This window comes from Rhinichthys klamathensis, unplaced genomic scaffold (genome assembly GCF_029890125.1).
Source record: "Rhinichthys klamathensis goyatoka isolate OS25496 unplaced genomic scaffold, OSU_Roscu_1.1 h1tg000435l_1, whole genome shotgun sequence".
Taxonomy (NCBI): Eukaryota; Metazoa; Chordata; class Actinopteri; order Cypriniformes; family Leuciscidae; genus Rhinichthys; species Rhinichthys klamathensis.
In genome coordinates this window covers 440,617-464,465 of record NW_026606931.1, presented here as the reverse complement: position 1 = coordinate 464,465, position 23,849 = coordinate 440,617, and the positions used below count along the sequence as shown (strand labels likewise).

At 37.4% G+C, this 23,849-nt stretch overlaps 1 protein-coding gene and 1 long non-coding RNA gene across 2 annotated transcripts in view; one reads left to right on the top strand and one right to left on the bottom strand.

Annotated features, from left to right (window-relative positions):
• tmem132e (transmembrane protein 132E) overlaps positions 1-23,849 on the top strand; it is a 413,267-nt gene that overhangs the window by 40,298 nt on the left and 349,120 nt on the right. The window lies entirely within an intron of this gene.
• LOC130071255 (uncharacterized) lies at positions 7,976-8,530 on the bottom strand. The gene is made up of 2 exons (XR_008803987.1): positions 8,145-8,530; positions 7,976-8,112 (listed from the first exon to the last, which is right to left on the bottom strand). It is a non-coding gene; the product is annotated as an uncharacterized LOC130071255 (long non-coding RNA).

Sequence of the window (23,849 nt, the reverse complement as noted above, 5' to 3'; positions counted from 1 at the left end):
TCGGTTAAAATGAAGTCAATGAAAAATATATAGCCTAATTATTATATTATTGTTGACACAAAGAGTATCTCACAAAAACAAAATCGTTCAGTATGGTTGATTTGAACGTTTTTCTTCAGTGTATCAATTCATGTTGGAAAAATATCTGATAATGAATATCCAATTGTTCGTTAATTTCCCATCTTTACTTTTAGTGTTTTTACTTTTACATTTGATGTTTTTACTAATTTGCTGTCAACAGTTAATCTTTAAAAACACACGCTATTTAAATATTTAATAACTATTAATTAAACGTATTTAACTAGGCCCTACTCTTCAGCAAATCTCTAAATGAACTTCCATTTCATACTGTACATAATAATGTTTTAAAAAGTTTAAATTTTTAATTATTTATTTATTTTAGACAATATTTTTCAGTTTATTTATCGGATATTCCTGGGCATAGGTTTGATTCCCAGGGAATGCATGAACTGTTAAAAAAAAAAAGGGAAAAAAAGAGGTATACGTAAGGAATAATTGACGACGGGCCATTGAATTAATAGAAAAATAATGCACACCTGAGGTGGTAATGCGGCCTTGACGTGAAGCGGAGTTTACCACACCTCAAAACATTGTTCAGATTATGTATTTCAAGACATTTGTCAGGATTTTGTCCTTAAAGCACTCTTCTGGGTTGGACTAATTTCTTACTCATCTAATCCCAGTCCTCCGTTGCTAATTCCAAAACGTCATATTTAGAGCTAGTAACAGAGGCTTGAGCCACTGATGCAGTTATCAGAGAGAGAGAGAGAGAGAAAGATTAAGCGTATGTAAATTCAGGGCTCAACATAAAAAAAAATCCCCACTGGCCCCCAGGGCCAGTAGATCAGAGTTTTGCTGGCCCCTTCTATATTTTTACTGGCCCTGAAAGAAATAGAATGAAAAGCACTTTTCCATTAAACTGTATTTATTGTATACATTAGGATTAATTTTTCTTGTCCCCTCACAATGACAGTAAACTAATTATTACATTACATGAGTGATGAGTTACATAGGCTATATTTTCACTTCAAAATGGCGAAATTAGACAAAAGTATATTAGTTTGCCTGATTATTTTTGTCATACGTTTAACATTTATGACCAAAAAACTGTCAATGAAGAAAAAATGAAGAACGCGCTGAATCTGATTATAACAAGACTGAAGCGAACACAAATTTGTGTAGCTTACACTTAATCACACATTTTTAGGGGGGCTAGGCAGAAGTTTAGGGGGGAATTTTATTTTTAGATAGCCCGTCGGCACTCGGCAGGCCGGTTATGCATTTTGCATTTTGGTCGGCTTTTGTTGTAAATTTCCGGCAAACGAAACAGTACATGCCCTCATCGCCTTTCTCCACCCAGGTGTAGACCTACTGCGTTTTCCATGACACTAGGAATTAGGACTGGGCGATATGGCCAAAAAATCATATCTCTGTATTTTTTGGTTAAATGGCGATATACGATATATATCTCGGTACTTTCTTCGTTTTTCTATTTGGATAAAGAAAATCTGTATTTATTTTATAAAAAAATATATTTCACATCCTGCTTAATGATATCCAAACAATGTTGATATTGAAGGATATACAAATATAGTGAATGTAATGTAGGCTATGCAATATATTACGTGCAAAAAGGTGGTTAAAATCACATTACATTCTAACATTACAATCTAAAAACAAAAATAATGCTTTTGTTTTCAAAATGACTAAGGCTAAACTAAAAATGAAAATAAAAACAAAAGCACAACTATATTAGCCTGCATTTGATTACCCGTTATAATGCTCACTTTCATAAAAACATAGGCCTACTTGTAGGTTTAAAATTCCACATATGGCACATTTATTGTCTCCAACAACAAATATTTTAGCAAGATGTATATTTTAGTCAGAATTATTGCGCTACTCTTCTATTGTGCTCGTCTGTTAGGCGCGCGTGCTCGCAGCAGCGCTCATTCACGGAAGCTTGAATTTTAGCGGAGATTCACTTGCAGAAGCTCGTCATCTCCTGACAGTGAAATGGACATATTTGTTTGACTCTAACATTTACAGATGGAGAATATACCTGTAAAATGTAAGTTAAGCACTGAGGAAAGCACCACGTCTCAAACGCATTAAACAGCGCAAGTATTTATCTGTCAGTCAGCAACAGTAACGTTATCTGTCAGAGCATCTGACAAGGCAAGCTGCTTTAAACTTGTTAACTATATCTTACTAGTTATTTTGAAGTGCTTAATATAAGCTTGTGTCATGTTTAGGTCAAATTGTACTATGTTTTTTCACTGCAGGAGCTCACACTGCGTACTCCACTATTTTTCAGATGTGCTCGTATCAAACTAGGCTACTGTATCGATATAAACAGTAGCCTATTGCCTCATTCCATATCGTTTAAAAAAAATCGATATATTGTACAAACTCGATTTACCGCCCAGCCCTATAGGAATGTCCTCTTTCTCGTATCAGCCTCGTAGTTCTTTGACATTTTAACACGTTATAACCTGAAGTAACATTGACACTCTTCGCGCCACTGTATATGACGTTTGCTGTTTGTTTTGCTGATGGCCATGTGACTGGCCAATCAACTAGCCCGACATACTCTTTTACTGGCCCCGGGCCATCGGGCCATTGCTTATGTCGAGCCCTGGTAAATTGCCTGAGTCTGTGTGTCTCTCAACAGTGTAATAATAGCGAAACTGTCAGTTTATCTTCTCCAAGAACAACAACGTTATTACATCGCTAGTGAGAAATGTCATGTAGGTTTTAAATTGTTCAACTATTTTACTGACAAAATCATCAGAGCAGCGCTGACAACACATTTCTGTGCGAGTGTGTGTCCGTACTGTATGGGTGTGCGTTTGAGTGCGAGAGAGAGAGCAGGAGAAAGAGAGTATGTGCTGTCCGGACATAATAAAATGTAATTTTGTGGTAAAAAACATGTCCATAATTTGTCGTTTTTATCCTATTGTTTACTATATTTATTTATTTGCTTGGTCAGTGTCATTGTGGGTGTTGGTTCTTTTACTGTTGTAGGCTGTAAGGACCTTTGAAATAACTGAAATCATTTGGCGACGTGATATGGAACTGTAATGGTGTCAAGACCAGCCTGGAACTACTTTAGCCGTGCGTTTCCCTGAAAATAACTGCACGCCTTAGAAGAACGTTCATTAACCACTCAGATTCAAGCATTCAACAGCCCTGCAGTATAACTTGAATTAATGTAAATCGCTTTAGGTTAAAAACGCATTTGACAACTGCATTAATCTCAATGGTTATCAGCCATACATTAATTTTTTGTTAATATTAGTGCATCCCTACTTGAATGTACTGTCACTAGAAAATATTACAGCTGTGAAGCCCAACACAGTAAAGGCCCTTTCACACTGAGAAAACATATTTCCTCATGTATGTCTCTTGCAGGATTTCCCATCTGGCTTTAACCTCGTCCGCTGCACAACATACAACAGTACATTAAGATAAATACAGTTTGGTACTACACAGAAACCACCATGGAGTGCATGTAATAACTTTTGACTGCGATCTAAAGTGGATTTTGATTAAATAACGGGCAGACGTGCATTATTTGTAGTGTTTTATAATAAACTGAACGCTACACCTGCTATGCATTTCTCATGTAATCATTTCTCATTCTTTATTGTAATAAAAATACCCCGAGCCGCATGAAAAACACATACAGACCATAGATCGTCGTAATCATATATTTGGCTTTGTGATTCATCTGCAGAAACGTTTTTTCACGGTTGTTTATGTGCGGAACCGTGCGAAACTCAGAACGAGGAAATGAACACAGGGGTTATTATGATCATATAATATGATTGACAGCTCTAGAGCGAATTAGCTCTCTGACTCATAACAGGAAGAAAACAGCGCTCTGTACGCTGTTTCAAGCTCTTCAGAATGCATAATTCAGTGGAAAATGAATAGAAATGATAATCTGTATAAAGAACATGTAATGATAAATCTGTTCTCAGACACCAATGATAACACCAGGGACGTGCACAGGAATTTTGTGGGGCAGTTGCTCTGACCTGAAAAAAGGGCACTACCCCCAAAACTCACGGGCTATATGAAGGAATATATTCAGTTGAATTTTGCCCATACAAATTGCCTTATCTGATCGTGTTTATGTCCAAACGCAATGCCTCATATTATGGTCTTATTATTATTTATAAAGATTGCAAACGTCAAAGATGACAGGTTTATGATATACAACTTTGTAAACAGTATACAAAATGTATTAACAATATGTTAAATGTCACCAAAATACACATGAGAAAAAGAGTTCCTCATATTATTGTTTATTGTTTTTTAATTATTATTATTATTTATTATTTTTAAATAAATAATCTGGATTGAATTGACAGATGGGGAAAAACTCGCTTCTAATAAAAATAAAAAAAACGCTTAGATTTCGGAAAAAATACAATCCTTTTTTAACCTTTTGGCTTCCCGTACATTCAATTGTGCTTTTTGCTCATCTGGGCAACTACGCATGATTTGTAGTATGATTGCGTAAAGGGAACAGGAATTCCGGTAAGGAACAGAATCGACTGCTAAACCCAGTGCCGATCCTGACCTCCCCCTGGGGCCCTAAGCAAAATTCCGCTAATGGGCCCTCTACCTGACCTGTGATGTCGTGAGCTATGTAAACCATTTGCCATTGCCACAGTCACACCTGACACTTCAGCGCTCCCATACAATCCTCCCTCCTTTAAACAAAACAGTCAAAGAATAAGTACAACAATATAGAACAGAATGAGGTTCAAACACACAATATTTATTGAATAGAGTATTTTCTATAGAATGTTAAGATAATAAGTGAATATTATTAAGTAAGTGAATATTAACGTAAACATAAATAAGAAGAAAATAATAAATTATAACCCTGAGCTTTGGCTTTTGGGATTAACTTTGGTTCTTTCTACAGCCTGGGCATTTTCGGCATCAGTATGATTTTTTAATTTTTTATTATGCATGTTGAAGCAATTCTTGATTTATGGTTATTATTTACTGAGGGATGTGCATCCATTTTGACCAGTATGTCCAGCTAATCAACATTTTTAATTCAATATAGCCTTTAAATCAATAGTCAATCAATGTCAAATTGTCAATACAGTGCTTTCTATCTTGCATAATTAGTGCAGTTGTTTAGAGTTTTTAACTACACTGAGACTAGATAATCAGTGTCTTGTTTTATAATGTGTACTTTGATTGGGAGTGCCATCATTCACGTGCATATATTGTACAGTGTGTCTGGTCTCCACATATTTCTGCTTGAAAAATGCGAGTTTCATTTCGGCAACGAGCATATGAACGCATGATAACACACGCGACGCGGTTATGTTTTCCGAGCTGCAGTAAACAAACACCGTTGCACTTTGTCGTTTATCAAAATCAAACGTAATAAATAATTGTATTTTACTCTCACTTTTGTCAGCCAAAAAGTGATGCAAGAGATGCACTGCCTGCCCAGCTAGGTTAGCAAGACCAAAAAACATCAAACTTTGCTGACATCAAACTTAGAGAGGAGAGAACACAAGTTTACCTGATTGTTGTTCCCGCAATTCACTCTCATGGTTTTTTTCTTCTTCCTCTTTTCGTGACCAGAAGGATAGTTTCGCTTCATTTTGTCGTGGATGTTGTAGCTACATTTGACGGCGCGCTATGACTATGACACGAGATGGAGGCGTGGCCTTAAGTAATTTGCGTGGCCCTACGCCGGTCGCGTGCAGTCTATGGTCGCGTGCAGCGTTTGCCCTTCATACTGACTTTCACTTTCGGTGCCCGAATGGAAGTGAATGAGGCTTTGCGATTTTTTTTTTAATCTAGGCCTACGTGAAATTCTGCATCCATTGTACGATTTAATTTTTTTCTCGGAAGGGCAACTTGAGTGAGAAGGGCAACTTGAGTGAGAAGGGCATATGGGCAGTTGCCCGGGCAACCTGAGCAACCCCCCTGTGCACGTCCCTGGATAACACTCAACATCCATTTTACAAAACGGCGCCATCACTCTCACACTTTTGTGCAACAGCAGCGGCTCGGGTAAACTCAAATCTAATTGGACGGCTCGTTTCATCGCAGGGTGACGGGAAAACAAATCGACAAAAAAAAATTCTCACTTTGTCGCGCTGCGTGCGATTGATCGCGAACGGTGTGAATAGTTCCATAGGGATCTATTGTTTCGACTCAAGAGCGCCATCGCGACGTACACTCGCACCGTTTATTCTCGATCAGTGTTTAAGGGCCTTAACATTGGCTCAACCAATGGTGTGAGCTCAGCGTGAAATTTTCAACCAATGGCAGATAGGGGAGTGTTGGAGAAATCACTTTATGATGAGGTAGATTCTAGAGTTGTTCCGATAATAGTATCGGAAATGCCGCCGATACCAATAAAAATTCTGGCATCGGTATCGGCGAGTACTTCTACCCATGTTCCGATCCGATACCCTTTTCTTAAACAATAACTAGTTATGCATGCTAGCTTTGCTTAACGCTGCAAAACGAAGATCAATTCTTCTTTGCTGCTCTAAACAGTGGTTGCTTGTGGCAACACAGGAAGTTAGCGAAGAAGAAAGCGCACGCTAGGAGTATGTTCGCTGTTTGGCAGTATTTTAGACTGGACCAACCAGCCAGTAAAACGGCGACATGCCTCATATGCCATACTGCAATTTTGAGGGGTGGCACAAGATTAGCAGTTTCGACACCTTAAAGGGGTCATATAATGCCATTTTTGTACAAGCTAATATGATTCTTTAGGGTCGAAATTAAAAGTTTGTAATATACTTTAATTAAAAATTCTCATTAGTATTGTAAGAAAACACTTATTTTACCTGGTCAAAAACAGCTCCGTTTTCAGCACGCCGTTTCAGTGCATATGCCTTTAAATGATCATGAGCTGCGCTCACTCCGCCCCTCTGTTCTGTGCATACACCGTTTGTAACACAATAACACAATAACCATAACGCGTTGTTCAGTATAAACGTGGAATTATGAATTATATTGAGAACGTCATACATAGAAAACATGCCGTAATGTACCCTGACTGAGTGTAAACCTTAGACGCATTCATTGTGAAGCGTGCAGCTAGCGATTTGCAAAGATTAATATAAAGTTTAATAAAACGTTTCACTCACTTCCGTTCTTCTGGAGGTTCAGCAGGAACACGAATATCTGGGAACGTTACCGATCCTTTTTAGCAAAGCTTATTAGCAAATCCAGCTTTATACTGACCCTCGTTTATAAAGCAGTCTGCTGTGAAATGATTCGCGCAAACATGAAAGCATTGACGTTGCTCGTGTGGAATATTCCCTTCGAAAACAAAACTCAGCCACTGCGTCTTCAGCGGTTCGGATTTAGGAACATTAAAATGACTGTGTTCGTTATTACACCCAAGAATAGAACACCACAATCGCTTAGACGCCATTCTGCTCATAGACAGTGCTCCGGCACAGCAACAATGACCGTGCCGGTCCGGTCCGCGCCGCGCAGACTATGATTGACAGCTACCTCATGTGCGAGGGCGGGTCTGTGTTGAAACGCTCCCGTCAATCAACAATCGTGGGAGGGGCGTCCGTTTTATTGACGTCACAAAAACGAACGGCTCGATTTGAGGCAGGGGAAAACATATAAGGAGATTAAAACAAAACCACTGGATGGATTTTTATCATTATATGATGTTTGTGTACAGGCACTGCCAACACACATTTCAGTACAATCAACTTGTAAAAGTGCATGTACCATTATATGACCCCTTTAAAGGGTTAGTTCACCCAAAAATGAAAATTAAGTCATTAATTACTCACCCCCATGCTGCACCAACCTCGTAAGACCTTCGTTCATCTTCGGAACACAAATGAAGATATTTCTGATTAAATCTGAGAGGTGGATCACTGCTAGGTAGGCTGCCTAAGGGAATGAAACTTGACGGCCCAGAAAGTCATTAAAGAAAATGTTTAAATATTCCATGTGCCTACAGCGGCTCAACTATAAGTTTATCAAGCGACGAGACTACTTTTTGTGCGAAAAAAACACATAAATAACGACTTTATTTGACTATTCCATTACTTCCTTGTGGGCCTTGAGACGAGAGTTGAAGAGATTTCCAGAACGCATGCGCGAGAACTGAGAAGAGGACGTTCTTCTTCTACTACTTCTTGTTCAGTTCTCGCGCATGCGTCGTGGAAATCTCTTGAACTCTCGTCTCAGGCCCACAAGGAAGTAATGGAATAGTCGAATAAAGTCGTTATTTATGGGGTTTTTTCGCACAAAAAGTATTCTCGTCGCTTGATAAACTTATAGTTGAGCCACTGTAGGCACATGGAATATTTAAACATTTTCTTTAATGACTTTCTGGGCCGTCAAGTTTCATTCCCTTACGAAGCCTATGTAGCAGTGATCCAGCTGTCAAATTTAATCAGAAATATCTTCATTTGTGTTCCGATGATGAACAAAGGTCTTACGGGGTTGGTACAGCATGGGGGTGAGTAATTAATGACTTAATTTCCATTTTTGGGTGAGCTAAAGACGCGTCACCCCGCAGAACACAATGGCAAGGGTAGAGAAGGATGAGCCGCGCCAGAAATAACAATCTCTGGAAGCTTCATTCAAACGAAGAGAAAAGTTTTCAAAAGATAGCCAACGAGCGATAAATATAACCGACAAAATTAGCGAGTTTATTGTTCTGGATGACCAGCCGGTGTCAACTGAAATGCCGTGTATTTAACAAAATTGTTTCTGGACTTTAAGTTATAAAGAGGTTAGTTTATTATATTAATCATATATAATTTTTTAGATTCCTAGATTTATTTGTTGCACTTTTTTATACAGTAAAATACCTTTTTCAGTTTAAAGTATTAGATGTGTGGCTGCATTTTAAGTTCTTTTTCACTTAAGAAAAATAAATAATATATTGCTGTGAAATGTATGTCAGCTAATAAAAATACTCTAGTTCACTGTATGTATTTGTTCATGTTTTATTAAGGGATAAGTCTGAAGCACACCATAAAATAGTTCTATCAGTTCATACAGGGCTAGTATGAATTGCAGCTGTATATACGTAGATACACACCCAGGTATCGGATCAGTACTCGGTATCGGCCGATACCCTGAGTCCAGGTATCGGGAAGGGAAAAAGGGTATCGGAACATCTCTAGTAGATTCTTCACATTATTTCAAGCATCTGCCTTTATATAGTATTGTAAATGGCCTTTTAATATTCCTGTGCAGTTGCGTCCCGTTTCTCTTGACTTCTAACTTCAGATTTATAGGTTGTGGAACTTGAAGAGCTTCATGGTTAACTCATCTTTTGCACCATGACGTCAGACTCCAGGATCTGCAGTGAGGATTTGGGAGGCACTATACCCCAGGCATCAGGAATTAGTCACCTCTTATCTTCAGTGAGCAGCTATATTTCCCTCTAATCTTATCTCCCAGTCAGTGTTTTTTTAAAGACGGGCTCTAGTGCGAATCCCTGTGCCTTCAGGAGCATGCTGAACACTGCATTGCACCTGACACTGGCAGCAATTTGTATCTTGGACCTACATAAAGACATAAGGTGACACAGCTTCCTGGAAAGCAGAAGAGTGATTCTCCTTTAAAGACCTCGTTTCTGTTAATTACTCTAGAGCTGTAGTATGTGAGTTATTATTAGGTCCCAAATCATAGTACATTGAAAATACAACGTGAAAGGTCCACAGATGGTGTATTATTTCTGGTGGACTTTTCAATATCGGTGAATTCTGTTTTGCTTAGCTTTGTTTTGTTTTTGTTTGTTGTTGTTTTGCTTTGTTTGTTTTTGCTTTGTTTTTTTTTGTGTTTTGCTTTGTTTTGTGTTTTTTTCCCCTGGTTTTTTTGTATTGCTTTGTTTCGTTTTGTGTTGCTTTGTGTTATATTGTTTTGCTTTGTTTGGTTTTGTCTTGGTTTAAAACAGTCTCATTAAAATAATTACATTCTTGAAAAGAAACCTAATTAGTTTGGCATAATATTTTATTAGTATTTCCTAGAGAAAAAAAAAAATGCTTCAATGCTTATTAATATTTAAACTTTTGCTCATATATTAAGTGTATTACATTATATTAAAATATATTGTATTATATTAAATTATAAATAATTGGAGTGATATCTTAAGGCTCGTACACACGGGACGAATATCGGCGCGCGTTATTCGCCAGCGTTTTTCAACGCGTTTTTTGTGTTCACACCCAAGTGATTTTTGCTGACGATGAGCCGAGTGAACATGCAAATTCATTCCCTGACATTAGATGGCGCCCATTTGCTCTGCAATACCACTCCATAACAGTTCTCTTTTATCAAGATGTTTATAGTCGCTGTCGCGTTTGTCATATAGTTCTTTATGTTCCGACACCAACGAGACCAGCAGCTCTACATTCATCTTGCCTTGCATCTTCCTCGTCTTATTTCTTCCCGGCAGTGTAGACGCTACTTGGCGTATATCTTCTTCGCCGTTACGTATGTGTACTCGGCAAGACCATTTTGTGTTTGAGCGCCCCCAAGTTGTGTTTTACCTGGTTTTACTGTAACTTCAGAAGCTCCAGACACGTGAGCAAAAGCGCCAATCTCATTGGTCGGATAGTTTTTGACGCGGTGCGTCAAACTAAAAAAACAACCCCAAGGCGTTTTTAAAAAAATGGCGCTTTTACGCCTGGCGTTTTTCGCGTCGGTGTGCACACTCACATTGCCGCCCTTTGTTTAGTCACGAGGCGTTAAACGTCGGCGAATATCGCATGCGAAATTCGTCCCGGTGTGAACAGGCCTTTAGGATGTACAATGACCACAATTATATTTATGAATTAATCATTTATGGATGCTATTTGTAAAATACTTTTAACTTTGGAAAAATATATTTCAAAATTAATAATTAAAACATGTGCACTTACATGTATTCATAACAAAAGAAACATATTTTACTTGATGGTTACACCGCATGACATTTTTCGAGTTAAAACGAACCTTTTCCTACATGGTATAAAGGTTTTCAAAACCATATGAAGCTAGCATAAATGCAAAGAGTACAGAATGTGTTTTAAGCTAGATTGTTTAAAGCACATCTTTTCTTTGTCTTGGTCAATCTTATTTGACATTGCCCCACATACAAGCAGTACATGAAACCATTCTACTGTGCCATCATTGTAGTATGTCTAATACAAACTGAGATGCGAAGTAAGATGTAGTGTTCTAGTTAAATATTCAAAGCCACGCTATTATCTGAACTCTTATTGCGGCATTCGAATACAGTACAAATAACATGCATTGTGAGTGAGATATGCCTACACAACATTTTGCACACAAACAAAACAATCTATCAAGTTGTATGGATGAAAGTAGCAGGATTGAAACGGTGTACAGTTTCCAAACAAAGCGCAGAGTAATCCACTGAGATTCCACCTCAGTTTGCCCCTGCAAAGGGATTACGCGTCTACCTCGGATCAAAGCTGGGCTTTCTTTAATGTGCTCAGAGACACACAGCACATACACGACTCTTCTTCAGTCACTCTTTAGTCATTGACCTTGAATTTGAGCAATTAGCTGAAAAGATCTTTCTCTTTAGATCAAGTCCTGTCATTCTTGAGCATACCGAGGCTTTATAGACTCTCTTTCTCTAAAGGTGTTGTCTATTCAGCTTACTCGAGCTGTAATCTGCTTTTGTAATGTTTACACAGGCCTCCCGAAAGTTTTTTGATCTCTTTCTAGGAGCCCCTATTTCCTCTGGCACTAGTGGAAAAATCCCTTTATGTTGAGTCTCCTGATCAGTGCATTATCTGATTTGTTCTCTGGAATGGCAAACGTCCTTCTGTCATTGATTCTCAGTAAAGCAACTGTTATGAGATAATCCAGACATAGTGCCACTTTGTAGGGATGTCCCGATCAGTTTTTTTGCCCCCGAGTCCGAGTCATTTGATTTTGAGTATCTATACCGAGTCCCGATCCGATACTTATATAATACATAAAAAAAGAATAAAGAAGAGAGAAAAAACAGATCCAGGATGTTCCTTATTTTTTCTTTAATTCACCTTATTTTAACATTCAACAACTCTGTTAACAAACAGAGCACTTCTGTGAGGTAGCTTGAACAATGAAGTAATAAATAACATAAAATCTTTACTTTTGGACTTTAGTGCAACAGTAAATATAGAAAAAGTCTAATATAAAAACAAATAGCGCCTCAACTTAAAATACCCGGCAGGCATGTAAACAAAAAATAAAAATGTTTTAAAAGTGTATAAAAAATAATGTGAATATATATATATATATATATATATATATATATATATATATATATATATATATAAATATATATATATACATTAGGGGTGTATATACAACAGTTCACAAAATTTGCGGTTCGGTTCGGTACGATACAGCAAAAAGAAAGAAATGCCAGAGAAATGTTCTATTTATTAAAAGAAAAACTATTTTTAAATAGGCCTAAGTTTGAGTTTTCCTACATCTTGAAACTTTCAGGTTTATAAATGGGGGTAATCTTTGAAGGATGAACAAATAATGTTTTGGTAATCACATTAAAAATAACATTTAAATATATATTTAGGCCTATATAATATTTGAGTATTGAAGTGCAACATTAAATCCATGTTCATTCACGACACAATGTTTCTCCTGGTTTCCATGTCAGCGCTGTTTGATCGAATAGAGATCTACGGTTAATAACGGAGAAATGTGAATGCTTCTCACTAGATCTCGCAGCGATGTTATTACTTCAGTGGCGAATTCAAATGTTTTCTTCACTGGATCTCTTAGCACAGTGTCGCTTGATTTCGCACTGCACAGATGTTGCTGGTCCGAACTGATAATGGTCCGTTAAGCACAATATAATGAGAAGCGCAGTTTCGTTCCGCTTTCATTACGTTTGCCATTTGATGTTGCGCAACGTTGTGGTGATCGCGCCAGCGCGAATTTTGTCTGCAGGAAAAATGGTCCTAGGAATCGTTCGGTTTGTATGCGTACCGAAGCGGAAGCCTTCAATAATTACGAATACATGTAGCGTTACACCCCTAATTTACATATATCCGAGTCCTGATCGGGAGGTAACGTCCGATTCCGATCGAGTCTGAAACCACGTGATCGAGTCCGATTTCCGATCGCGTGATCGGATCGGGACATCCCTACCACTTTGCGAACCTTTGTGAATGCACCTTTTATGTTATACCTTTGTATTTGTGAAAAATAATATTTTTTTTTGTCTTTTTTTTACCTGCATTTTATCAAGCCATGAAGAATTTGATGTAAGTGTTGTAGTCAGCTCTCTCTGCCCACACCAGGACCCCACCTCTGTAATTAAGCCTGACTGATAAAGGACTTGAACTTGCTGACAGGGGGATGTGGATCGCTGCCTCAGCACGGGATGCCCCGTCCCAGCCCAGGGTCATCAGTTCGGTGTGTGTTTGTGACAGGAAGTGAGCTATTGTTGTGGCCCCTCATTGGTACTATAAGAGTTACAGAAGCATGATGAAGAGGATAAAGAACATGCATTGTCGATGCTGTAAAGAACATATACTATTACATATTATACATACTATACCTTATTCATAACAATGTTTCATTAGCTTGAAACAAGTTTGCATGAAATATTTGTAGAGATTTTTTTCTAGTAGTTGCATCTCCACTTGAGTTTATTTTGTCTTAGGCAGAACTAATACATTTATTACTTTATGTCTAATTTTCTAAAAGGAATCGAGAAGATGAAGATATATTTTCCCTCGTCTTATTTGTTATTGCTAGAGTTTTAGAGCACTTAAAGGCTGCAATTTGTCTTTATTTATTACATATTTAAAAATGTAGCTTTTAATTCTCTGCTGATGCATCAAGGCTGTGGAAGGAGGATACAGAGGGTCAGTTTACACATAGTAAACAATGACATTGCAGTTGTTATGGATCCACCAAACAGTATCCTGCCTCATTAACAGTAACAAAGTACATAAAGCTCCCGTGCATTCTGTACACTGCTGTGTGCATTTGTTCTTGTGGGGAAATTTTTTGGTCCCCATGAGGAAAACGGCTTATAAATCATACTAAGTGATATTTTTTGAAATTGTAAAAATGCAGAAAGTTTTCTGTGATGGGTAGGTTTGCGGTTAGGGGATATAATGTACAGACTCTGTACACTATAACAATCATAGTGTCTATAGAATGCCCCCATAAAACATGCATACTCTGTACACTGAACACTCTACATGCTAATAGCATGCACATTTAAAATCAGAATTTGTGAGATGAAAATGTGTTGATCCACCAGAGACTTTGTCAAAATGAGCATCATGTGCAGGAATGTATTTATTCTGTTGTGTTCAACACGCATTACTGTGCTTTTAGTAAATGTAATGGCAAATGTGTCCGACTTCAAAGGGTTTTCTATATAAGATCCCCTCTTTGATGAGCGCCTGTGATAGAAACGCGAGGACAAGAGTTGACGACATACAAATCGAAGCTTTTTTCCCCCGGCAAGCATCTGGCTCCTTGTTGCGTGTGTGTTGTTTACAGAATGTTGTATCACGTCCTGCAAGCCTGTTATTTGTTTACAGAAGCAATATTTTCTATCCTTTCACTCTAATAAACAGGGATGTATGCAAACAGAAGTCCACGTCGGAGCTTCACGATTAAATTGACCCACCGCTTTTGGTTCACCGGTGTTGGTAATAATGCTACATAAACACATTTATGCACCAAAATAATTTAGCAAGTGTTTGGGATATTGCTAAAGAGAGCACAGTTATTATGCTATCGGGTGGCGCGGCACTGAATCTCGGTAGATTGATTTGGGTTCTGCACGATTTTTGATTTATTAGAAATATTGGACACTGTAACAGTAACAAGATCAGCACAAATGTACATGTATTATTTTATATATATATATAAAAAAAGCTCTAATTCATTTCATATGATTGCGGATCAGAACTGCATTTCTCTGTGATATTGATTTTCAGTTTGTAACAATAAGATGTCATGTAAGAAAGAGTCTTAAGAAAGCGTGTAATCAATTGTGCTATATGAAATGACAGAACCGAAAACAAATCAAGCAGATGAAACAATGGGAGGCCAACAGATTGACAGTACCATTTATTTTCATTTTAATATGTACACTTGCATGGTGAACAGATAACATGATCCTGAAAAACAAGAACACAATTTCATTTTTACACAGATAGCATTAATGGCGCAGTAAAAAAAGAAAAAAAAAACCTTGGCTCTTTTGCGATTAGAATGCGGCATGCAGCCTCTCTTCACCTTTGTTGTTTTCTAGAAGTACCATCCGACGGGGAGAACACTAAAAAAAATAGATATAAAAAGAAATGCTCTAGGAGCTTAAAGTTGCAAGAATGTCAACGTTGTTTTTGCTAGCCCATTACTGTAGCTAGAGGCAATGAGGGAAAAAAGGAATAGACTGAGATGGTCCTCTAATCTTGGAGCCCACTCAAAAAGCATTGAATGAAAAGGCTTTTACTGCCACGTACACGCACTGTGAGAGGTTTTATGTTGAGTGATGCCCAAAATATATTGACATCAGATTTGTTTTCAACTGGTGCACTTTAGGTTCTGCTTTATCTGGACATTTTAACTTCCAGACATATACAGTTATCGTGTTTACCAGCTAGAAAGAGGCCAAGAAGCACATATAAATGGTGAGCTGTTTAACATAGAGCAGAAAATAACCTTTAGAATTGCAATTAAAAGAGCTCAAACTTGAGTACTGTACATAAAAGAATGTGGAGCCAACCTGACTTATAACTGGAAAATTCATTACGGTAATTCTAAATTAAAATATTTGTACACCAAATGTCAGTAAACTACTAAATAATAAAAATTATACACACACACACACACACACTGGTTCGCTATCTTTGTGGGGACTCTCCATAGACGTAATGGTTTTTATATTGTACAAACTTTATTTTCTCTCCCTTTACACAAACCCTACCCCTAAACCTATCCACCACACAAAACTTTCTGCATTTTCACATTATCAAAAAAACTCATTCTGTATGATTTATAAGCGTGTTTCCTCATGGAGGACATCAATTTACACGAGTAAATGACACGAGTCCCCATGAGTCTGTGTGCATTCAGGTTGAGTCCCCACCGGGATAGAAAAACATGTGTACATACACACACACACACACTTTTTTACATTAAGTAACTTTTAACGTCACATTATATGGCACAAGCAGTCTTTCAACCAAGCTACCTGAGGCAATCTGGGAAGTCTGATTCATTTTAGTGAGCGTGTTTGCTCTGGTGAAACCGATTGAACCAATTAATCATCGCTTTTTTCTAGGTGACTGGTTCAAAAGGATTATTTATTTGTACAACCTTTTTATAAACAAAAATACTGGCCATTTCACTTTATTCTTTTTAATAAAAATAAATACTTTTCCTGAAATTTGCTGTACAACATTTTATATATCATTTTCTTCTAGCAAATGAAATATTTAGTTAAATACTGCTGTTTAACACTACTGTTTTGATTCTGTTTTAGATCGTTTCCAGTATGTTTGTATGCATTTCATGTTTTTGTTGTTATTTACAAGTTTTGGTTTATTAATTGCGATTGCTGTGACTTCAGTTTATATTCTTAAGTATTCTAAGCTGAAATTTTTAAGTATTCTAAGCTGAAATTTTAGCTCAAATTCAAATATATAAATCTAAAATATGATACTGTAAAATATACAATTCATTTTTTTGTATGCACTTTGTTAGTAGCAGCTCACTTCTTTTTTTTTTAAGAAAGTAAAGCAAAGCTATAGTTTCAAAGTAGTTTCCAACATTTCAAATCCACGTGAGAAAATGCATAGAGCATAAAGTAGTAGAGCACATACAGCAAAGTCTGTACTGTACCAAATATATTGCTACATTATGACTGTTTTCTATTATTGAAGTCTGGGAGGATCTAGACTGCTTTCACTGAGTGGACGGTAATTACAACTTTTGAGAATGAGATCTAGGAGAACAGCCTTAATGGATATAGTGCGCTTCCCTGGCCATATCCACAGATGATTTTGCTCTATGTTCATAAATTCTGTTGCAGCCTATATGAGCCAAATGAAGACCTGAGAGAGTGAGAGCATGCGAAGATGTGTCTCTGAGAGGCTCTGTAGGTTGGTTTATTGCCAGAAAACCGGATCAGATCGCTACACGCTGCCCTTTACATTCTGTCTGAGCTGGTCTTTATGCAAGTTTCCAACATCCTAAAAAAAAAGAGATGATTTTTAATTATAGTGGTATGATTTGTAATATAAATGAGATCAATGGTTCGTTCAAAGTGCTTTTTGGATATTACCTTTCATGCGTTTTGTGAATGCAAAAGGTCTGCTAAGTTCAAAGTGCTTTTCCCAAAAGAAAGATCTGATTCTGAAACGAGTCGTCAGTAATTCCATTCTTATACTTCCTTATACTAGCCTTTCTTTTCCGCAATAAAGCTTCCTTTACTTATGCTACCAAATGCACCCTCGTTAAGATGACAGCACTGCCATTTTTGGACTATGGCGATATTATCTACAGATTGGCACCAAGCAAACACAGCCCTAAAAAAACTTGACGCACTCTATCATTCACTAATGCACCCTTTCACACTCATCACTGTGACCTGTATAAACTAGTGGCGGCTCCATCATTGGTTTCTCTTTATATACAAGACAATCCTGGGCAAGACACCTCTCTGTCATCTCTTCTTAATACCGCTCATAACACCTATCACACAAGATCAAGTGATTTTATTAAGTTTAGTAACTTCCACCTTTAAAGCAACACCAAGGAACTTTTCCTCAGCGGTCGCCCTACAGGTTGGAAGCAGAATTGTCCATTACTGCTCTCGTAAATAATTTAGCCTACCGCAGCCGACTGTCGCACGCGCACGCTCGCTGTTTATCCAGCACCGGCTTTGGAATCAACAATGGCAGACATCCCAACCTGCAAGAAGTCATTTCAGGGAGGTATATCTTGGTGACTGGATTGTTGACGGGGGTGGCGGGTTGACTAGCTTTCGTGAGGCACACTCGCAAGGTCTCTCGCTCTCCCTCTCTGCCGTGCCCGCGCTATGTATGTTATGCGCGCAGTATGTTCTGTCTCGCATGCGCGCTCTCGATTCCGGCAGATTTGAACTAATTTGCGGGCATCAGGGAGACGCTATAGACTTGGGATGTCTGCAATGGCCATAGACAATTTGAGAAAGTGGTGGGGGAAGTGACGTATGCCGTAAAGCAGTCGAGTTTTGTAGTTCTTTTTGTGCTCAGGTTACTACCCGAAGTTACATAGTGCAAGTAAAAGCGATACAGACCACGTCAGGCTATGGCAGACGTGTCATTTAACCTATTGTAAGTCGATGTGCCATCACAAGGGTCTTGGAAATATATTATGAAGGTTGAAAAACTACATAGTGTTACTTTAAGCAGAACCTCCAAAACAACATAGTTGACTTTTGTTCCTTCTGACAATCCTGAACCATATTTATATGCACATACTTAAGCACTTTATTCTTCTTTTCCTTTGCTGTCTACCTCTCTTATTTTAATTGCTTGTTCTATGTGTCATGTGGATGACTACAGTTTATAGTATGTTTCTATTTATTTCGGAGGCCTCTTGGCCAGGTCATGTTTGTATATGAGAAGTGGTTCTCAAACAGTTTACCTGGATAAATAAAGGTTCAATAAAAAAAAATATATAAAAAAATTCAATAATAATAATAAAAAAACTCAAACACTGTAGTTGTAGCTGAGACTGGACGAGTTTTGTTCACGTCGCCAACATGTCGAGAAGACGCCATTTTCTGCAAATCCACTTCACATGCACTTCCAAAAGATGAGGACTTGAGCTGGAATTGATATGGTTAAACCAATGCCATCGTTTCTGTTCGTATCACTGTGTATACGAGTGCTGAGAAAGCCTCTGGAGCTGAAGTTCAGATATGGTAATGGGCGTTTAGTTTCCGATAAGCGTTAGACCAATCACAGCAGACTGAGCCATCTGACCAATCAGAGCAGTGCATGTATAAGTAGTATTGTAAGATATAATGTTTTGTGAATACAGCTCCAGATCACGTTTTACGACAAATATATGTGGAAATCCGTTAAGGGGTTGGCACACTTTTTCTTCCTGCAGCTGTGCAGTTCTGCTTTTTAAACTGTGGATTAAATGGGGGAACAACAAGAATGAAATGTCAATCCATATCTAATATGAATAAACAAACGGAAACAAATAAGAGAAAGGATGCTGAACTCTCAAGGGCACAAAGAAACAATTTATTGTTTCTGTAAAATCCTCCTTTGTGGATGGATGGATGGTGAATGCTACAGTGCTCGTCATACATAAATATTTATCTGCGTTCCCTGTGGCCTCTTCTTTCAGGCCTGAACTCAAAACATACGGGAGCTGTTGAAACTTTTGATATGAATCTGTCTCTTGGTTTATTACCTGGTTACAGTTTTATGGAGTCTTTTGCCACATTCTCCCATAACAATTACAGAGTTGCCATTCACGCCATGATCTTCAATGACGGCAGAGTGACACGCCATATTAAGAATCATGCTATTCTGCATTTAATTTATTTGCAGCTTAGTCTTCAATATATGCAGCATAAGAATGCAATTACGCATCAAACTGATTTAGACAAATATGCTGAACGTACAGGCTGAGGGACGCAGGCTTTTGCTTAATGTTGAAATTGAAATGAATCTTGAGGGGCTTTTTATGCAAATGTTCAAAGCTGTTGATCAGTGACTGACACCATGTTTTGCTGCATAACGCAAAATTTAATTGTGGTTGTCTAGTTTAGTTTGTCTTGATTATTAAGGACACTGTAAAATCAGCTTTTTTTTTGCATATAACGGATGAAATAAAGTTTTTCCACATCAAAATACCTTGCGTTGGCAATCTTTTGAGGAACTGTCAACGTAGCCAGAAGCAACATTCAAATTTTGTTCTCAAAATGTTTTTCTTTCCTAGTTTAATATGCAGATAACCTATAAGTATGTACTGTACAATTTTGTTTATTCCGTTTATTTCACCGTAACTGTGGCACTTTTGTAATATTGTCCTTTAAGCGTCCCAACACAGCAATATTAGCTAAACCATTGGTGTGAGTTAGGGGCGGGACTGTTTGACCAATGGCAGGCGAGTTTGACAATAGCCATTGTTTTTGTAATTGTTTAGTGTCATTGGTGGCATATATACAAAATAATATCATCATAAAAAATAAATTAATCAATATAACATAATATTATTACTAAAATAAATAGGTTTCTCTTGTGTCCTCTCACAAGAAAAATATTATTTTCCATCATAATATCGTGTAACTTAACGAAACTCAGTTCCATAATGGCAAGCTAATTACATAATATTTGATGGGGGAGGGGGATATTAATTAGTAATAAGTATTAGTAAAGGATTTGATGTATTACAAATAATTACAAATAAGGTTTTTATTTTATTTTCAAAATTTCAAAAGATTTATACATCAAAATGCAATTCTAACATAAATCTCAATCCCTCTCAATTCCTCAATGAACAACTGTAGATCTTTATTTCCCTCCTGTTACACAATCTGCTTATTGTACAAATAATCTAATTATATTTAATAAAGTGCCTTATCTTGAGCAGACTACATTGCTGAAAGTCTGCCATAAACAAAATGTTAGCTTGCGTTTTGCTCAGACAGTGATCATTCAGAGTATACACATACCTAATACAAGCAGTTTCATCTCATTTGTATGAGGCTAAATTGAATTTCTTTTATGTAAAAAAAAATGAAAGTGATTGTAAGTTGAGGGCCACTTTCTCCGGAGCGTCTCCTCTAGATTTACAAGCACAGAAACTCATTTTCAAAACACAGACACAGGGGAAAATGTACACAAAAAGAGGCTGAAAATGATAGCCTTGCAATCTTGGCAGTGTCCACCACGCATCAATGCGGTGAGCAACATTTAGCTTTACAGTGAAAACTGCAGCAATAAATGGAGTGTAAAATAATGTAGTTTTGCTGCATCCATTTGGCAGCAGTATATACAACGAGACCGGGTTTACAAGAACAATGATATGTTGAGCATAACAGTAAAGTGTCTGTTATCATCCAATTCATTGATAAAGGTCACAAGTAGTTCTATTTGATATCTTTAGCATGCTAATTTAAAGATAAACCGGTCAATATTTCCAAGCCGATGTACTGAAATTCACCCCTGTGTTCTATTAAGTGATATCGTGACAGAAAAGTTGAATATTTTATCCAGTATATAATTTGGACATGAAAATGCCTTGCATACGAGGAATGACTAGGCGAATATCTATGCATGTGATGTCATGTGATGTAGGAACATTTTACTCATAATATTAGTTCAGGTCAATTTACATTCGACATCACTTGTACAGCAAGATACCAGGAACCAAGAGACCGACTTGATTTTAAATTTCATTCTTTCCAGCCTTCATACCTGTTCCTTACACTGATTATTGATTAATCTCAAAGATACTACGCCAAGCCAAAGTAATCTCTATCCTGCCATATCACTGACAGTGTATCCCCTTCCCACCTCCACCCATCCTCTGAGAAAACGTGTCCTCGCTCAGAACCAGGATGACATCAGACAGATTGAATTGCATAAAAGCGTTTAACTCCCAGAGAAAATGTATACCTCCCTCGGTGGGAGATTCTTTCTCTACTCCACAGTCTTATTCATTTAATTTCCCTCGGCCCAATGCAGACTGTATTACAACATTGATCAAAGAGCAGATAACACTGCACACTGCTAATGGCCTCCTCTTTCTGATCACAATTCTCCTGACTGCTGCGAGTCACTGTTGCCCTAAAGCATTGTGTCCCCAAAACCCAGTTAGCTCAAGTACCATATCCTCAATAATTATAGTGCATTTATCCTAATATGAAGCCTGTTTTTTTTCAGTTGGAGACATGTACTTAACCATTTTATACAGTTTACATATTATGTACATACATGTTGGTACATTGTAATTACGTTTACCCCGTTTCACAGGCAAGGCTTAAAGGGATAGTTCACTTTGAAATTAATTTTTGATATGTTTTAGCTTACCTCAAGGGCATCCAAGATTAGGGCTGCAACAAACGATTATTTTGATAATCGATTAATCTAACGATTATTAGAACGATTAATCGACTAATCGTCGATTATTTCGCAGACTAATCAGTAAGTTTGGAACGATTATTCAGCTTTTCCAATTAGTTAAAACATTGAGTTATACATATTCTAACTATAATATAAAAAAAGAAAATCACTTCAGCTTTTGAAATAGTTGTTTTAATGAACTTTGAGCCAACTAAACAGGTCATTCTCTTTAAGTTTTCAGATTTCGGTCCAACTCAAATCACACTCAAATGCTCTCTAAGCATTGTTTAATAGGCCCACTGCTTTTCTTAGAACTGAAACAGAAAAAGGGACATTTACTTCAGGACACAAAGAATGGTAAAATAATAATCTGCAAACAATTATTATAATTATAAAATTACAATCTTTTTTTACATGGCAATTGAGCTGACAGAGACGTTCTCATTCCCTTTTAATTTATAGTATGATAAAGTGACTGCCGTGATATTCTTCCTATATCATAGGAAGGATATAACATCTCGTTTTGTAAGTCTTCATGATTATTGAACAAAATACAGGCAAGTGATAAGACTATAATAATACCTAATATACTAATAGTGTTACAATAATAAAAACAGCCCTGACTCCTAAGCTCGATCAAGCTTTATTCTATACAAAATAAGTCATCACATTACTGTAATTATATTACTATTGATAATATTATTACTATTATTAGTAGTATTGCATTCTCTAATAAAGAGAGATTTGCCGCTGGTTAGTTAACGTTAGCTCCAGCTGGAGAACACTCACTTCTCACCGGCTCCTCTTTTGCCGGGATGTTTCCTCTTGCACCCCAACATTGCACACGACAGCATTCTTGATTTGAAGTTTTGTGAAACTTTCCCAAACCTAAACCTTGCTAGTTCGGATTCGTTTGCACTGACTGTCATAATTCGCGCTGTTTTCTCTTCTACCGCAATAGCATTTGAAAGGGCTGCACTACACTCTAGCGCTACAGCGCCGTAGCGTTCAAATCGCGGGATTGCAGGCCCTTACATTAGGTCACGTGAGAACAAACGACTACTCGACAACAAAGATATTTGTCGACAAATTTTTATTGTCGACGTTGTCGACAACGTCGACTAATCGTTGCAGCCCTATCCAAGATGTAGGTGTCTTTGTGTCCACAGTATTTTAAATTTTGTTATTTTTAGGTCAAACCGTTCTTGTCTGTCAGTCATATAATGCAGGCCTATGGTGTCCACCTAAAAGAGCATGCACAGAGAAGTCCAAATTAAACATGATTTAATGACTTGTAAATGTAAGTACACATTGATGGCCTAAGACACGAAACGAGCGGTTTGTGTGAGAAAACGAACAGTATTTATATCGTTTTTACCTCTTGTAATCACAGTCACGTCCAAGTACTCTGATGGCGCTGGCGCCTCTGTCTGCACAAGCGCCGGAAAGCCCCGGAAGTGATCTCTCGCGCGTGTACGTCACTCATTGTTTACACAGAGATTTCGAACGTTTTACCTTTCACTCTGAAGATCTAAACATATTTAGATATACAGGTCCTTCTCAAAAAAATAGCATATTGTGATAAAGTTCATTTTTTCCATAATGTAATGATAAAAATTAAACTTTCATATATTTTAGATTCATTGCACACCAACTGAAATATTTCAGGTCTTTTATTGTTTTAATACTGATGATTTTGGCATACAGCTCATGAAA